The 18,722-nt window shown below is 39.5% G+C and overlaps 1 protein-coding gene across 7 annotated transcripts in view; it reads left to right on the forward strand.

Moving 5' to 3' along the window:
- Positions 1 to 18,722, forward strand: part of ANK2 (ankyrin 2) — a 589,776-nt gene that overhangs the window by 214,845 nt on the left and 356,209 nt on the right. The window lies entirely within an intron of this gene.

Below are 18,722 nucleotides of genomic sequence, written 5' to 3' on the forward strand. Positions count from 1 at the left end.
ATAAATGAGAGGAACATCAAGCGTGCTCTCTCTGTGTAGGTATATGTTGTAATTATAATATATTTCTATCTGCATATCTGTCCATGTATTTTTTTTGGCTAGGCAACTAACCAACCACAAAGGACTAGATCCTCAGCTGGTGTAAATCATTGCAATGGGGACACTGCCAATTTACACCAACAGAGGATCTGGTCCCATGTTGATACATATGTATATATTATAAAATATTAAAATGAAACATGTTAAACATTGGGAAACAGAAGCACTGGAATGCATAGAGCATGTCTAATCCAGATGTGATTCATACTCATTAGCTTTGAAACACTGATGAAAGAAGCTTTATGAGCTGGCTTTTCCATCAGAGCTTTAACTGTTTTACTCATATTGATGACACTCCATGACTACAGCCTTCTCAAAATAAGCAAGAGTGTAAGCAAAGATTGGAAATACATTCTGTTCCTACTCTAAAGGTCAGTGCTTTATCAAAAGGCTTAATGCTCCAGATAAAGAACAGAGGCCTCCCATTCAGTTGCTGGGAATATCAAGCAACAGGTTTCTGTATGGAAAATGTAACTTCCATTCATACAGTGTAGGTCTGAATGGTGCTTGGCCTTTGCTTGGGTACAGTGCTGAGTGTGGGGAGGGCTGGCACAAGATTCCCCCCCGGCCTTGGACTCCCTGCACAAAGAGCCGGTACTGTTATTATTTTTATATGTATTAATTGCATCTGGTAGCTCCCACAATGCACTAGGCACTTTCCAAAGAGGTTTCAGTGCTAAGGAGCTCTCAGTAGCAGTCCCTATGCTCCAGTAAGACAGGGACTATTTCCTGGAAGTGCCCCAAGAGGTGAAAGCCCTCGCTGCAGCTAGGAGAGCATGCTGCATCCTCCTGGGTAGTATGGCAGGTGCACTCCCTGGAGTTCTTGAGATGCAGCTCCTCCCAGAGCTCATTGCTGGGGGGAGTGGATGCTCTGTGTCAAACCAAACACAGCTCTGAGGAGAAATTACTAAGTTTGGATTGTAATGTGGTCGGGGGAAAAACCCCCCACAAAACTATTGCTGAAAACCTCTTCTGAATAATGTGACTGTATCCAAATGAACACCAGACAAGGCCAATTTAAAAAGTCATTAAATGAAAGTAGTAAAAGTAATTAGTGAAAGCTGACCTTTTCTTGTAATTAAAGTGACTGAGATACACAATGTGTACAACAGTATAAACAAGTCAACATACTTAAAAGTCAATGAAGCGTCATCTGTTTGGGTTTGATCCTATATAGCAAAAGGTGAATGGACTACGCACGTGGGTAAGAGTTCTAGGACTGGGAACTTTGCTTAGATTCTTCCATCAGTTCTTTTCTGGGTATTAATGAAATGGTGCAATACATGAATAAATAAAATTTAAAAAAATGTTTCTTTATAGAAGGAGGAAAACACGTGACATGTTCTGCTGATGTTTTTACAAAAAAAATTTTTTTTACCTCCCAGACAAAACTTATGTACCATTTAATGAAGGAGCATGAGGAAATGAAACACTGCAGATTGAGATAACTTCTACTCTGTATGCCGATAAGGAGATAACATCTAGTTTCATGATGCAAGAGTTTTGAAATTAACTTTTGAATGAGAATGAAAGAGATCAGGTTCAGTGCTGGATTTTTTTGGCGTCCAGGATTTAAAAGTGAAATTCTACTTTATGTTATCTATCAGGAAGAACATATAAAACCCATTTAATATTACAATAATTTGAAAATATATATGTAATTGTTTTTTTCCTTCTAAGAATATGATCCGTAACTATTTATTTATACATACATACATACATACATACATACATACATACATACATACTACAGAAGTGCATAGTAGTCCCAACTGAGATTGGAATTTCATTGTGCTAGATGCTGTACCAATGTATAAAATACTCTTAAATAGCAGTAGATTTTAAAGCACTTTTCAAAGGATGTCTGTATCATTCTCCCCATTTTACAGACAGGGAAACTGAGGCACAGAGATTAAGTGACTTGTGAAAGGTCACTTAGCAAACCATTAGTAGAGCTGGGAATAGGTCTCAGTCCTGTCGTCTGTCCATTAGGCAACACTGCCTCCCCATATAGTAAGAGACAGTCTGTCCCAAAGATTTAACACTCTAAATAGACCACAGATGTAAGGTCTGAGAAAGGAAGGATTATTAATGTTTATTACAGCAGAATACAATTCTGTTATTAAAGGAAATATAGCTTACCCTCTTCCACCTTTACAGGTAAATGCAAAGTAGGTCTTCCTTCCTGATGATCATCCTCACAGAGTTCATCTATGTTAGTCCCAGGCGCCTTGCAGATTCTTGAAAGATAGTGTGTTCACAGCACTATGAATTTGTGCTGTTTCTCATATGTGTGCACATATAAAAGCAGAAAATGAGGGGACTGGATAGTTGAGACTGATCATGGGATATGGAGCTGTTTACCTCCAGGTCACCAGTTCAAATATGGCTGAGTTTAATGGTGTTACTGCTTTGCCAAGTGTAGCAGGTTTTGGGGTGCTGAACTGGGCTTGCCTCCCACTAGGACAGGAATTCATGACATAGATTCAGGGTATTTTTAGTGTCATTTATTTTCAAAATTTTCACAAATTCTGTTAACTCTGAACAGAAGTGGTCAGAAGTGCGCATGGCAATTCCACATGCAGAAACCCCAGGTAATGCACTGCTGAGTCATTTCTGTTGCCAAGAAACAGCTCCCTTGGCCTTTGTCCCTTTTGCTTTCAGTACCCTGCTTGTTCTCTCTTGCTTGTGCCCTGTACTTTTCCCTTGGAAAACCTCTTAACCCAAAGTCACTAACCTTTGGCAACGTGGCTCCCAGGGATAGTTGAGGTAGACTGGGGGCATTAGCCCAACATTTCTGTGGCTGGTCTGCACAAAGAAACTATATCCGGTGTCCACTGGAGCTGAGTACTTAACCCACAAATTCCCCTTATGGCATGAGCCAAAAAGCACGGAAGCAAATGGAAGGCCCTCATTGACTTCAGTGGTTTTTGGATCTTGCCTTGCATGGCTTTGGGATTCAGTTCAAGGGTAAGCTCAACCTGTGCAAATGGCATCTTTTCTTGTCCTACTGTTAAGGTTTGCACGACTGCAGCTACATTGATGGCTGAACTGGGGCTAAACATCAGTATAGATAAGGCTAAGGCCTCGGTTTGAGGGCTTTAGCGATCCGTCTCTTGGGCCAGGCCGTCTGTTTAACCCCTCAACAGGCAACTTTCATGTGGAAAACTTATATTGGTAATTGATATCAGGTATTTCATTAACACCTTTACCGCAACAGTAATTACCACTTGATTGGCTATTCATGGTCATTGGTGAATTTGGCTAATGATGTTAGTCCAGTTCCCAATGAACGGGGGCCATAAAACAGCTGTCATCAAAACCACAGATACCTGCAGAAACATACTGGTACATATTATTGAAGCATGTCAGTTAACCTTTAGAATAGTATGATTGCAGCATTAAGCAGTACCACAAATGAAAACATATCCCAGTCTGAAGGGTAGAGTTAGTCCACCTTGTGAAGGCTGGAGGCGCAACATACTGGTGAATTATTTATGCTAAATAGCAGTAAGAAAAGATCTTCTGGGAAGGGCTGATTTTTTTTCATTGATTTCTGTAGACCAATAAATCATTTCAAACAGCTCTCTTCACTTTTAGCTGCCTAGCTAGTATCGAAGATTTATTTTGTATTTGATTTTATGCCATTGTCAAGACTTGGGGATCTGTTCCCCCTCTATGGTCCATATTAAAGCATGCCTGCAGTACTCTCATGTGTGAGGGAGAAACAGCACTTGCCTCTTTGAAGGCATTACTAATCTGTGCGACTTGGCAGAAACACAATTTTAAATTGCACATTGCGAATGTTGTTTGAATGTAAACAGTTAGAAGAAAGCTGGGATTAGGTATGGGCGAGTTTGTTGGTCAACAGAGAAATCGGCTTGCCAGAAATGGTTCTTTTATGGCCCAAGGCAATAATACTTAGACACCTAAATATGTGGCCTGATTTTCAGGGGTGAGGTGCACCTCCTGACCTCCATTACTGAAGTCAGGGAGAGCTGTGACTATGTAGAACCACTTACAATCAGCTAAAACCTCTCCAACGCATCATCAGTGATCTACAACCCATCCTGGACAACGATCCCTCACTTTTACAGGCCTTGGGAGGCAGGTCAGTCCTCGCTCACAGACAACGTGAAGCATATTCTCACCAGCAACTACACACCGCACCATAGTAACTCTAATTCAGGAACCAATCCATGCAACAAACCTCAATGCCAACTCTGCTCTCATATCTACACGAGCGACACCATCACAGGACCTAACCAGCTCAGCCACACCATCACTGGTTCATTCACTGGCACGTCCACCAATTTAATATACGCCATCATGTGCCAGCAATGCCCCTCTGCTATGTACATCGGCCAAACTGGACAGTCCCTACATAAAAGGATAAATGGACACAAATCAGATATTAGAAATGGCAATATACAAAAACCTGTAGGAGAACACTTCAACCTCCCTGGACATACAATAGCAGATTTAAAGGTAGCCATCCTGCAGCAAAAAAACTTCAGGACCAGACTTCAAAGAGAAACTGCTGAGCTTCAGTTCATTTGCAAATTTGATACCATCAGCTCAGGATTAAACAAAGACTCTGAATGGCTAGCCAACTACAAAAGCAGTGTCTCCTCCCTTGGTGTTCACGCCTCACCTGCTAGAAGAGGGCCTCATCCTCCCTGATTTAACTAATCTTGTTATCCCTAGCCTGATTCTTGCGTGCATATTTATACCTGCCTCTGGAAACTTCCACTACATGCATCCGACAAAGTGGGTATTCACCCACGAAAGCTTATGCTCCAATGTATCTGTTAGTCTATAAATTGCCACAGGACTCTTTGCCGCTTTTACAGATCCAGACTAACACACTACCCCTCTGATACTTACAATCAGGTAATTTAATTAGGTGTCTAAATGTGGATTTAGGTGTCTAATTTTGTTCACCCACATTTGAAAATTATGACAGTAGCTTAAACAGGACCTCAACCTGTGAGTGGTTTAGCATTATTGAGCTACAGTAGCTGTTTTACCAGACAATCAAACTGAACCTAAATTAAGCTGAATGTAGATTCCATTTTGTACTGCTGAAAATCTTCATTAGAGATTTTTGGTAGACAAATATCATGGAGATGAGCATGGTATAAAAACTTAGATTTGATGTTTCAAGGACATTTGGAGGGCACAATAACTGCAAGAAGTGTTTGAAACAGCTTCATTTATCATAATGATTCTCTTTCAAAAAGCAGATAGTGCATTCCATTTAGTGCATGAGTAATTTCAAGCGATGTGTCTAGTTTTCTGGTGCTTGTGCTAATTGAAATGTAGCCTGTATTTTATTGTACATCATAAAAATTACAATGATCATTTGCCAGGGTCAGGGAGTAGTGGGAAGGCAGCACATACTAATGTTGGGTGAAGACAAACCTCAAAAATCCCCTACGAGCAGAGTGTGCTGAGTGGAGCAGGACACTCAGGCTCCAGGAGTCATCTAGTCTTGTCTTCTTTATTCAGAAGGTTGGCATCTATAAAGCAGGGCCTGGACCCAGAGGAATGGTGGGGAAATATTCAAAAGCTCATTAATGGTAAAATAGGTTTTTTTGGGGTGTGTCTGAGGAGGGAGGCTATGTGTGTGTGGGGGGGAGGGCATGTTGAAAAAACAAATATTTTAATTCTTGTCCAATATATTTTGCAAAATGAATAGCACTTTTAGACAGATGACTCTGTTAGCCATTTTTGCAGAAAAATTTGGTGATAAACTTCCTCTTGAAGTAAACTCATCACCACATTCACTGTCCTGACTTTCACCATGATTCAAAGGGAGGCTGAAAAGCCAAACTCCTACCCACCTGCACTCTGCCTCCTATTTAATTTACAAATAACAAAAAAATGCCCTTTGTCTTTGATCCTGCTAATGTGCTTATTTGTTCTCTGAACCCAAAAATTCCCTGAACAGAATTGCTCAATATTATTTATTAGGACTGTCGATTATTTGCAGTTAATTTATGCAATTAACTAAAAAAATTAATCACGATTAAAAATTAATTGATTAATTGCTGTTTTAGTTGCACTGTTAAACAGTAGAATATCAATTGAAATTTACTAAATGATTTTGGATATTTTTCCACATTTTAAAATATATTGATTTAAATTACAACACAGAATACAAAGTGTACACTGCTCACTATATATTATTTTTGATTACAAATATTTGCACTGTAAAAGTGATAAAATAATAGTATTTTTCAGTTCTCCTCATACAATTACTGTAGTGCAATCTCTTTATTGTGAAAGTGCAACTTACAAATGTAGATTGTTACATAACTGAATTAAAAAAACCCAACATTGTAAAACTTTAGCGCCTACCAGTCCACTTAGTCCTACTTCTTGTTCAGCCAATCGCTAAGAGAAACAAGTTTGTTTACATTTACAGGAGATAAATGCTGCCCACTTCTTCTTTACAATGTCACCTGAAAGTGAGAACAGGCATTTGCATGGCACTTTTGTAGCTGGCATTGCATGGTATTTACGTTCCAGATATGCTAAACATTCGTATGCCCCTTCATGCTTTGGCCTCCATTCCAGAGGACTTGCTTCCATCCTGATGATGCTCGTTAAAAAAATAACGCGATAAGTACTTAGTGACTGAACTCCTTGGGGGAGAACTGTATGTCTCCGGCTCTGTTTCACCCACATTCTGCCATATATTTTATGATATAGCAGTCTCGGATGATGACCCAGCACATGTTGTTCATTTTAAGACCACTTTCACTGCAGATTTGACAAACGCAAAGAAGGTACCAGTGTGAGATTTCTAAAGATAGCTACAGCACTCAAATCAAGGTTTAAGAATCTGAAGTGCTTTCTAAAATCTGAGAGGGATGAGGTGTGGACCATGCTTTCAAAAGTCTTAAAAGAGCAACACTCTGATGCGGAAACTACAGAACCCGAACCACCAAAAAAGAAAATCAACCTTCTGCAGGTGGCATCTGACTCAGATGATGAAAATGAACATGCATCAATCCGCAGTGCTTTGGATCGTTATCAGGCAGAACCCATCATCAGCATGGATGCATGTCCTCTGGAATGATGGTTGAAGCATGAAGGGACATATGAATGTTTAGAGCATCTGGCACATAAATATCTTGTGCTGCCGGCAGTAGCAGTGCCATGTGAATGTCTGTTCTCACTCTCAGGTGACATTGTAAACAAGAAGTGGGCAGTATTCTCTGCAAATGTAAACAAACTTGTTTGAGCGATTGGCTGAACAAGAAGTAGGACTTTTGTAGGCTCTAAAGTTTTACATTGTTTTGGTTTTGAAGGCAGTTTTTTTGTACAGAAGTCTACATTTGTAAGTTCAACTTTCATGATAAAGAGATTGCACTACAGTACTTGTATTAGGTGAATTGAAAAATACTATTTTATTTTTTACAGTGCAACTATTTGTAATAAAAATAAATATAAAGTAAGCACTGTACACTTTGTAGTCTGTGTTGTAACTGAAATCAATATATTTGAAAATGTAGAAAATATCCAAAAATATTTAAATGGTATTCTATTATTGATTAACAGTGCGATTAATTGCAATTAATTTTTTTAATCGCTTGGCAGCCCTATTATTTATATTAAAAATTTCCTCCTACAAATCTTTGGAAGAACAAAGGAAGAGAGAGGAATTTTCCTTGATTCATTTAGGGTCTGAATAAGTGTTTGTTGCAGTCTGTGTAAAGATTCCATTTGGATCCCAGTCCCAAATGGATACTAACTATTGCTTGATACCTTTGTCCAGTGCATACAAAACTGTGTATAAGTCCTCTCAATACTCAGTAAGTTGTTTCTATACATTGTTAAATGTGTCCAGTGTAACAAACTGGCTGAATAAAGAAACCATTGTTTAGCTGCCCTGTGTGCAGAAATGTCACAGAAGCCACTGGGAGATCAGTAGTTGTAAAGCGTCAGAATTGGGCCCTTTGGCCCAGATTTTTAAAGATATTTAAATGTTGTGAGTATTGCAACACTTAACAGACTTAGCAGCCTAAGTCTAACTTTCAAAAGTGACTTAGGCACTTAGCCTCCAGAGTCTCGTTGCAAGTCAATAGTACTTTGGCTGCTAGAGCCCAGATCCTCAAAAATATTTAGGTGCCTAATTCCTATTGAAATCAAGGATTTGGATTAAGGATCTAGGCCCAAGTGCCTAAGTCACTTTTGAAAATAAAACCTAGGCTCCTAAGTCTGTTAGGTGTTGCGACGCTGAGTGGAGCCCCACCTAAAATACCTTGCAAAAATCTGGGCCATCATACCTTGTTTCTGTATATGTTAGAATAGCTTCTTAGGGTAAATAACATGAAATCAAGAAGGGAAAAAACAAATCTTGGCACAGAGTTACATTTTATTTACAAACAATAATTTAGTTATCAGCAACACTGTTGTTTCCTCTTTGTTCATTACATGTGATTTTGAAAATGAGATTCCCTTTACTTCATCTCTTCCCCTGACTCATCTTAAGAAATCTGCCTAAAATCTCCATCCCGACAGATCAAAGTGTTTTGTGCAGATTTTATTATGGGCTTTCACTCTTCCATCAATCACCTTCCCCTTGTGCAGGTGCAGTGCATCCTCAGATGCACACAACAGCAGGTGGTGGCGGGCAGGACTCTGATAACCCCTGCTCTCAGGATTAATGAGTAATGGCTCAACCATCTGACAATAGCGACCCAGCAACCTTTTGTTTTTTCTGTGACACAGCTTCCCCTGCCCCAGTCTTACATCAACTCTTTTATGCTGAGATCTTTATAGACGTAAAGATCTGTGTGACAATCTATGTATTATATATATGTATATATATTTATGCACACCTATTTATATGTTAATTAGCTCATTACATACCATTTATATGAAATATATTGGGTGTAATAGTGTAGGCTTAATCACTGGTATAATAGAACTTGGCATAATGTTCACAGATTGCTTATTGTTGCTCTTCTTGTTTAACGTTTATGGTAGTTTAAAAAGCGATACAGCAATAAACATTAGCAGCAGTAAGCCATTCCATTTGTATTATGATAATGCCTGTTGCAACTCCATAGTTAAGGCTGTGCTGAGATGTCTACTTAAAGCAGGATTTAAATCCCTTTGTTTTATACTTTAATGATTAGCACTTCACCCGTATTACTACGAAGAGGTATAGGAGCATGAGAAGTATTGCTACTTAAGAGGGTGACCAGATGTCCTGATTTTATAGGGACAGTCCCGATATTTGGGGCTTTTTCTTATATAGGCTCCTATTATCCCCCACCCTCTTGTCCTGATTTTTCAGACTTGCTGTCTGGTCACCCTACTGCTTAAGAGTTGTATTCCTCTCAATCTATAAAATAAGGGATGATCTTGTACCATGGTGAGCACCTGCCACTCCCATTGACTTCAGTGGTAGTGGGCAATGCTCATCATTTCTCAGGAGTGGGACCTAATTATCCAAGTCATTACTGGTAGTGTACATGAGCTGTTTCTGCAATGGAGTGAGTTTCCAGTAAAGTGTGAAAAAGTTTTTGAATCCCAGGCACAAGACTGAATACAGTATCAGAAACATGTTGTTGTAAAAGTTTCAGGGTCAATTTGTCAGCAATGACAAATCGTGGAACTCTTACGATTGTCAGGGCAATGCTTTCAGATACATATATTTTAAAGAAAAGTCCTTTATTATTCTAACCACTCTGTGCAGTTGGAAGAAATATGGGAGCTGTCAATGCCAAATGTACCCATCTTTACCATTAAGACACTTCTCTTGTCTCAGGGAGAGCCCAGGATACTCTTTTAGTCTGCAGCACTCCTTGAAGCCCAATATATTATGTATTTGTAAATACAGAGCTAGCTAGGATTTGTCTGCACAGCTGGGTATGTGTCATTATCCCCATCTTGCAGATGGAGGAATTGAACCTCAGAGAAATTAAATGACCTGCTCAAGGATACACAGCAAATGTGTGGCAGGAATAGAAACTAGTTCCCCTGACTTGCAGTCCAGTGTCCTGATTGTTGGATCATTTTGCCTCAAATATGTTGGAGAGTCAGAAGGAGTTTTATGGTTTTTAGCGGGGGAAGGAACACTAAACACAGGTTTTAAGTCCTTGTGATTTGAGGGCTGATACTCTTATTTGGTGATAAATATTTATTTTATAAAGTGAAAGGTCATAAGTCCTCTGGGAACACACAGACTTAGCAGAGTGAAGCACGCTATTAAGGTTTACACTTATGGAGGAGAAGACCTGCAGGCCGGTAATGCCACTCTTCATTATTCTTATAACAATCTGTGAGCAGTTGTACAAGGTAATGTTTACTTACACAGGCTGATTGGGAGGCCTAACTCATTAATATTTGTAAAACTCTTATATCCTCAAATGGGACGATCTTTTTTGTACGTTGGATCCACTGCTGTGGACAAAAGTAATAATTCATGCCTATTTCTGTCTAATTCAGCAGAGTGGAGGTAAAATCCTTTTTTCTTAGTTAGATAGAAATGAAAATATCCTGCTGCTGGCATTTTTGCTGACTTAGCCATGCCCGCCTGAGCTGCTCAGGTGAAGAACAGTCTCTTCTCCAGTTTGTGAGAGAGAGGCTTTTGTAAGGCATAATTTTGCTTTGGAAAGCAAGGTTCCTTTTATATTTTTCCAGGAATTTTCCATTTTGAGATGGAATGGAATAGAATGGAGTGCTTGAAGTGGGTTCCTTTCACACCAGTCATTTCCCAAATGCTCATTCCCAACTGCCATTGATGCCCTGAAGTATTATTCCTTCTCTTTTCATCACAAGAGTTATCCAAAAGCTCTAAATAAAATAGTTATACCAACTGTGGGCCTCCATCTCCCCACCCCCTGAAAACAACAACACTGTCTCACAGGGCTGATGTGGCCCGTTGAGGTACTTCTTGGGTATCCATGACAGATTTTGCAGTATTCAAACTTTTTTGAGCAAAAAATGTAACTTTTAGTCACTGTAGTTGTGGAAAACACCATTGAAATGTTTCTAAACTGATGCAAACCTAGGTGATAATCAGAGTTTTTCTTTTGAATGTTTGGTTTTGGATTTGAAATATTAAAATTAACATTTAGGAGATGCAAACCCAGGCAGGTCAAAACAGAAAAAGGAAATTAAACCAAGGAACAATGAGTTTTGCCAAGCCCTATATTTGGATCTAAGATTAATGTAATTCCTTATAGTTAGAGGCTGTTCATGGATACTGGTAGCTTATTGTACTGGTTTTTTTCTTTGCTCTTCCTCTCTCATAGCCAACCAGTTCACCCTACATAATCTGGAAGGAAGGAAAATTCTTTCTCCAGTATCTATAACCCATACTTGTGATAGAAAATGGTTACAGATGCTGATTACTTGTGTGTATAGTCGAAAAACACTACAGAGACACAGTGTCCAATGTAAACCAGACAGAGCCCAAATGCTCTATTGAGATACAGCACCTCTGCACCACTCAGGAGGCACAAAGAGGCTAATAACTGTCTGCAGATAGCCAACAGAGAATTCATCCCATGGAGGGGACTTCCCTGCTAGTATAAGAATGCCTGGCTCTGAGCCCTGCACCTCTGTTCTCCTCCATTCCTTGTGACACAGGGACAAGATAGACATTTTTAAATCCACAGGGTCAGATAACTTGCATCTAGGAGTTTTAAAAGCACTGGCTCAAGAGCTTGCTGAACTGTTAATGTTGATTTTCAATAAGTCTTGGAGCATGGGGAAAGTTCCAGAGATTGGAAGAACGCTAATATTGTACCAGTATTTCAAAAGGATAAATGGGGTGGCCTGGGTAATTATAGGCCGGTTAGCTTGACATTGATCCTGAGCTGATATGGGACTCAATTAATAAAGAATTTAAGGGGCGGGGGGAAATTAATGCAAATCAACATGGGTTTATGGGAAATAAATCCTGTCAGACTAACTCAATATCTTTTTTTGATGAGAATACAAGTGTAGTTGGTTGATAAATTAATAGTGTTGATGTGATATATTTAGACTTCTGTAAGACTTTTAACTTGGTACCACATGATATTTTAATTAAAAAACTAGAGCAATATAAAATTAACATGGCACACATTAAGTGGATTAAAAACATCCTAACTAATAGCTCTCAATGTAGTTGTAAACAGGGAATTGTTGTTGGATGGGTTTGCTTCCAGCGGGGTCCTGCAGGGATCAGTTCTTGGCACTATGCTATTTAACATCTTTATCAGTACCTGGGAGAAAACATAAAATCACCACTCATAAAACTTGCAGATGATGCAAAAATTTGGGGACTGGTAAATAATGAAAAGGACAGGCCACTGATTCAGAGCGATCTAGATCATTTGGTAAACTGGATGCAAGCAAACAATATTAGTTTTTAATTTCGCTAAATGTAAATGCATACATGTAGGAACAAAGAATGTAGGTCATCCTTGCAGTATGGTGAACTCTATCTTGGGAGGCAGTGACTCTGAAAAAGATTTGGAGGTTGTGGTGGATAAGCAGCTGAACATGAGCTCAGCATGACACTGTGGCCAAAAGAACAAATGCGATCCCAGGATGCATAAGCAGGAATATCAAGTAGGAGTGGAGAGGTTATTTTACTTCTATATTTGGCACCGATGCAGTCGCTGTGGAAAACTGTGTCCCATTCTGGTGCCCACAATTCAAGAAGCATATTGGTAAACTGGAGAGGGTTCAGAGAAGACACACAAGAATGACTGAAGGATTAGAACACATGCCTTATAGCAGCAGTTCTCAAACTTTAGCAACCTGAGGATTTAAAATTTTTTTTGTGGACCCTCAACCCGCCCGCTCAGCCCAGCCCTTCCCCCCACCTTTCTGCCCCCACATAAAGCATAAACATCTCTGTGACTGCCCACTCATGAGAATGGCAGTACATTACATCAAGTTTTTTAGGGCCCACTCCTACAGTCTTACTCAAGCAAAACTTCCATTGAACTTAGCAGGAGTTTTGCCTGAAAAAAGAATAGAGGATCAGGCTCTTGGTGTCTGTGCATTAGACTGAAATATACATTTCAAAACAGATGCTGAGATTTTTGTAAAGTAATAAATTATGGAAGAGTGAGCCTTGAAGAGCTGCTATATGGCAGAATGTGCTTCCTTCTCCACCTCTAGTTTCATCTGTCATATGATTAGAAACCTAAACTTCCTGAGGTGTTTGTGGGGAGTGTCTGTGCTTGTTTAACCAAAGAACTCAGAAATGTGGAGAAAAAAAGGGCAAAATTTCTAAAAAAGCATTTTAAAATGTTACCTCTGCAAGCTAGTAAATATTTCACTAAAATTATGTAGAATACTATTATTCTCTGAATATTTATTATGCCAGTTGTGAAGATTCAGAGCAAGATTATCAGATCCTATTGATGTCAGTATCAGAGGGGTAGCTGTGTTAGTCTGCATCCACAAAAACAACAAAGAGTCTTAAAGACTCCGGTACTCTACTGGAATGAGAGGAGTAAGGTAAGTCGACGGGAGAACATCTCCCATTGATGCAGCACAATGTAAACACCGCAGTAAGTCAACGTAAGCTAAGTCGACTCCAGTTATGTTATTTATGTAGCTGGAGTAGTGTAATTTAGGTCAATTTACCCTGGTAGTGTAGACAAGGCCAAAGATGCACAGTAGATTCCTCTAGATTTGCTTAGACTCCCTCTACCCCCTCGTCTCAATACACATCCCTTCTAAGTCCCAGTTGCGGTTGAGTCCCAGTTGGGGTTCAGAGAAGAAACTAGCAACAATCCTAATGAACAGGAGTTTATAAGAACATATACTATGTAGGCTGCTTCACGTTTTACCTTGCAGCTTCTTACACCTTCTTCCAGTTCACAGTATGTAAGCTGGACCAACTGAGACTCTCTTATGCATTGGTAAATGGGTATAAGTGGGCTAAAGGGGTCAACTTGTACACCATTTCTCAATTTGGCCTATAGTCTCCATTTCCCTTCCTCTAATCATACGGTGTAAAAAGAAAAATAAGGAAGTCCTCTTTTGTAACATTAGAAAAAACACTACACGAACAGCTTCCTTATTTCAGGTTTGTCCTACCGGCCAATTTTTTATTACAAACATTCATATCACTCTAGCAGCATCTAGTGCCCATGTACCATCTACTACCCCTCCAAAGTAAGTCCCATATTAATACTGTGGTATGCTTTCTAGTACCAAGCTAAAATTAAATATGGCACATTATCAGTGCTTTATTTTATTTTAATAAAACATGCCATATGTTGAAATTTAGCACATTCAGTGAGTTGTCTGTTTTAACCATGTATCCAAAGCTGGCTGTATAAATAAATACAAGACATGAATTTATTTTCAAAGACTTTCATGAATGTTTTTGAAGAGATTTTATTGTTGAAAAGTGAGTTTTCCTAAACAATTTGGATGAACAAAAAAAAATTCCATCGTTCTCATTTAAAATGGACACACTTAATCAGGGAAAGACAGTTGGATCAGCTGTCTAAATTTTTTTAAAATTTAAATTAACATTTTATTGCGTTTTATATAAAGATACATAAAAGATTAAAATACTATACAAAAGGCACATATACAAAAATATACAAACAATACTACAACATACGGCCATCTACTGCATTAAGTCTGGTACATTATAGCCCTGATTCTGCAACCAGTACTAGTATTAGAGCAGTAGTTATGTAAGTTGTCCCAGTGAATATAGGAGGATAAAACTGAACTCATGGAGACTATTTTTGTATAAGTTACTGTTCAACACGAGTAAGGTTTGTGGAATTGGACTGATTAATGACCCAATCCTATATCACTGAAGTCGAAGGGAGATTTTTTTCTGTTGAGATGATCAGGACTGGGTCACAAGTTACTACTTTCTGCTACAGTAACAAACATTTTTAAGGTACCTCTTTTCTTAACACTGCTTCTGTAGTGGAGCAGCGGGTCTTACTCTGAGTTCAACACACTTTTGTTTGCTGTAATGTTTTCTTTCTTATAGAGAATTTTGTTTTTTAAACATCAGTTGTAGAAGGATTTGTATTGTTGCGGCGCATTTTTAATAGCGGATCAGCTTTTCATTTTGAGTAGTAAATATTTAGTATGATGTTCAAGGAAAATTGGCAAAGCAACTCTAATAAGGTTACTTTCCTGGTGTTCCAAGAAGTAACTGATGAATAGCACTGATTGGAAACAGGCATGATATGGCTAAGTACTGTGTATGTACATAATTTTGTAAAATCACTGCACTCTGACAGTTTCAGTCCTGCATACGGATGACATAACTGTAAGCTGTATACTGCTATTGTCCCATTCATACAACTCCTGCTGAAGTCAGTAGGACGTTTTTGCATTAAAATCAATAACAGAATATGACTTATTGTGCCAAATAAAGAGACATAAATAAAAACCCAAAGCAAAAACAAATCCTCTTCATACCAATCACAGCACTAGAAAACTGGAACTAGAAAACTAATGACTGCAGCATGGGAATTTTAGTTTTTGTCTCTTCATCTTTAGAAGAGTGAGGCACTTGTGAAAAGGTGGCTGGACTAGGAAATTTGATAGATTAAGCTGTTTGATAGATTAAAGATGAATTTTGCTAATATGCAAAAAGAAAAGGAGTACTTGTGGTACCTTAGAGACTAACCAATTTATTTGAGCATGAGCTTTTGTGAGCTACAGCTCACTTCATCGGATGCATACTGTGGAAACTGCAGAAGACATTATATACACAGAGACCATGAAACAATACCTCCTCCCACCCCACTCTCCTGCTGGTAATAGCTTATCTAAAGTGATCACTCTCCTTACAATGTGTATGATAATCAAGTTGGGCCATTTCCAGCACAAATCCAGGTTTTCTCACCCTCCGCCCCGCCACACACAAACTCACTCTCCTGCTGGTAATAGCCCATCCAAAGTGACCACTCTCTTTACAATGTGTATGAAAATCAAGGTGGGCCATTTCCAGCACAAATCCAGGTTTTCTCACACCCCCCCCCCCACCCAAACACACACACAAACTCACTCTCCTGCTGGTAATAGCTTATCCAAAGTGACCACTCTACAAGCTGTCAAGAACACTATCCCCGATAATGTCATGGCTAACCTGGTGGCTGAACTTTGTGACTTTCTCCTTACCCATAACTATTTTACATTTGGGGACAATGTATACCTTCAGATCAGTGGCACTGCTATGGGTACCCGCATGGCCCCACAGTATGCCAACATTTTTATGGCTGATTTAGAACAACGCTTTCTCAGCTCTCGTCCCCTAACGCTCCTACTCTACTTGGCTATATTGATGACATCTTCATCATCTGGACCCATGGAAAAGAAGCCCTTGAGGAATTCCACCATGATTTCAACAATTTCCATCCCACCATCAACCTCAGCCTGGTCCAGTCCACACAAGATATCCACTTCCTGGACACTACAGTGCTAATAAACGATGGTCACATAAACACCACCCTATACCGGAAACCTACTGACCGCTATTCCTACCTACATGCCTCCAGCTTTCACCCTGACCACACCACACGATCCATCGTCTACAGCCAAGCTCTGCGATACAACCGCATTTGCTCCAACCCCTCAGACAGAGACAAACACCTACAAGATCTCTATCAAGCATGCTTACAACTACAATACCCACCTGCGGAAGTGAAGAAACAGATTGATAGAGCCAGAAGAGTTCCCAGAAGTCACCTACTACAGGACAGGCCTAACAAAGAAAATAACAGAACGCCACTAGCCGTCACCTTCAGCCCCCAACTAAAACCGCTCCAACGCATTATTAAGGATCTACAACCTATCCTGAAGGATGACCCAACACTCTCACAAATCTTGGGAGACAGGCCAGTCCTTGCCTACAGACAGCCCCCCAACCTGAAGCAAATACTCACCAACAACCACATACCACACAACAGAACCACTAACCCAGGAACCTATCCTTGCAACAAAGCCCGTTGCCAACTGTGCCCACATATCTATTCAGGGGACACCATCACAGGGCCTAATAACATCAGCCACACTATCAGAGGCTTGTTCACCTGCACATCCACCAATGTGATATATGCCATCATGTGCCAGCAATGCCCCTCTGCCATATACATTGGTCAAACTGGACAGTCTCTACGTAAAAGAATAAATGGACACAAATCAGATGTCAAGAATTATAACATTCATAAACCAGTCGGAGAACACTTCAATCTCTCTGGTCACGCAATCACAGACATGAAGGTCGCTATCTTAAAACAAAAAAACTTCAAATCCAGACTCCAGCGAGAAACTGCTGAATTGGAATTCATTTGCAAATTGGATACTATTGATTTAGGCTTAAATAGAGACTGGGAGTGGCTAAGTCATTATGCAAGGTAGCCTATTTCCCCTTGTTTTTTCCTACCCCCCCCCCAAGACGTTCTGGTTAAACTTGGATTTATGCTGGAAATGGCCCACTTTGATTATCATACACATTGTAAAGAGAGTGGTCACTTTGGATGGGCTATTACCAGCAGAAGAGTGAGTTTGTGTGTGGTGGGGCAGAGGGTGAGAAAACCTGGATTTGTGCTGGAAATGGCCTAACTTGATTATCATACACATTGTAAGGAGAGTGATCACTTTAGATAAGCTATTACCAGCAGGAGAGTGGGGTGGGAGGAGGTATTGTTTCATGGTCTCTGTGTATATAATGTCTTCTGCAGTTTCCACAGTATGCATCCGATGAAGTGAGCTGTAGCTCACGAAAGCTTATGCTCAAATAAATGGGTTAGTCTCTAAGGTGCCACAAATACTCCTTTTCTTTTTGCGAATACAGACTAACACGGCTGTTACTCTGAAACCTTTGCTAATATGGTGAAAGGGAACTGGTTTTGTTATGCTTTTTCATTAATAATATAAAGTTGAACAACACCTTAGATTAATGCACAATTACTATCTATTAGAGTTAGAAGAATATACAAAAAACTGTTGTATGGGTGAGTGCTAATTTTGGGACATGCTCTGATTTCACTTATACGGGTGTAAAACCAACGTAGCTCAACTGTGGTCAATAGAATTATTGTTGATTTATCCAAAGTGAGATGAAAATCTGGGTGGGTGGGTGGGTGGTGGTGGTGTCTTAGAGAAACAATTGCTCTCTAGTCTTGCCAGCGTTATAAGCCTGATGCCTTAACTGCCAATAGAGAAGTAAATAAAATGCACTTAAAAGTTCTTGAGTAAAACATTATTTCATAATTTGACACTCAAATTCACGGAAGAGTGATTTATGGGGTGAACATCAGATGATTTTCCCCTCCCTCTCCTTTTTTTAAAGTGCAAAGCATTCCACCTACATCTTAGTTTCAGAACTTTTGTGCTTTGTGTAAACTCACGCTCCTCTCCTTTACTGAGGTTTTCTCTTTAGTCTTTTTCACTGATCCAGTCCAGCCTTCTTACTTATTCTCACTCCTCAGAGGGAATCAGTATCCAGAATTACCAGATCATATTCCAAATGAATGTATGGCACACTAGGTCCTTTCTGAACATTATCTTCCATGGCTGTAATTCAGTTATTCACATTGCTGTGAAATCTGTTAGGTAAGCAGCAGAAAGCTCTCAGACCTTCAAGGACCTCATTCATCATCAATATTCAC

The sequence above is a fragment of the Lepidochelys olivacea genome (assembly GCF_965140295.1).
Source record: "Lepidochelys olivacea isolate rLepOli2 genome assembly, chromosome: 4".
Classification (NCBI taxonomy): Eukaryota; Metazoa; Chordata; order Testudines; family Cheloniidae; genus Lepidochelys; species Lepidochelys olivacea.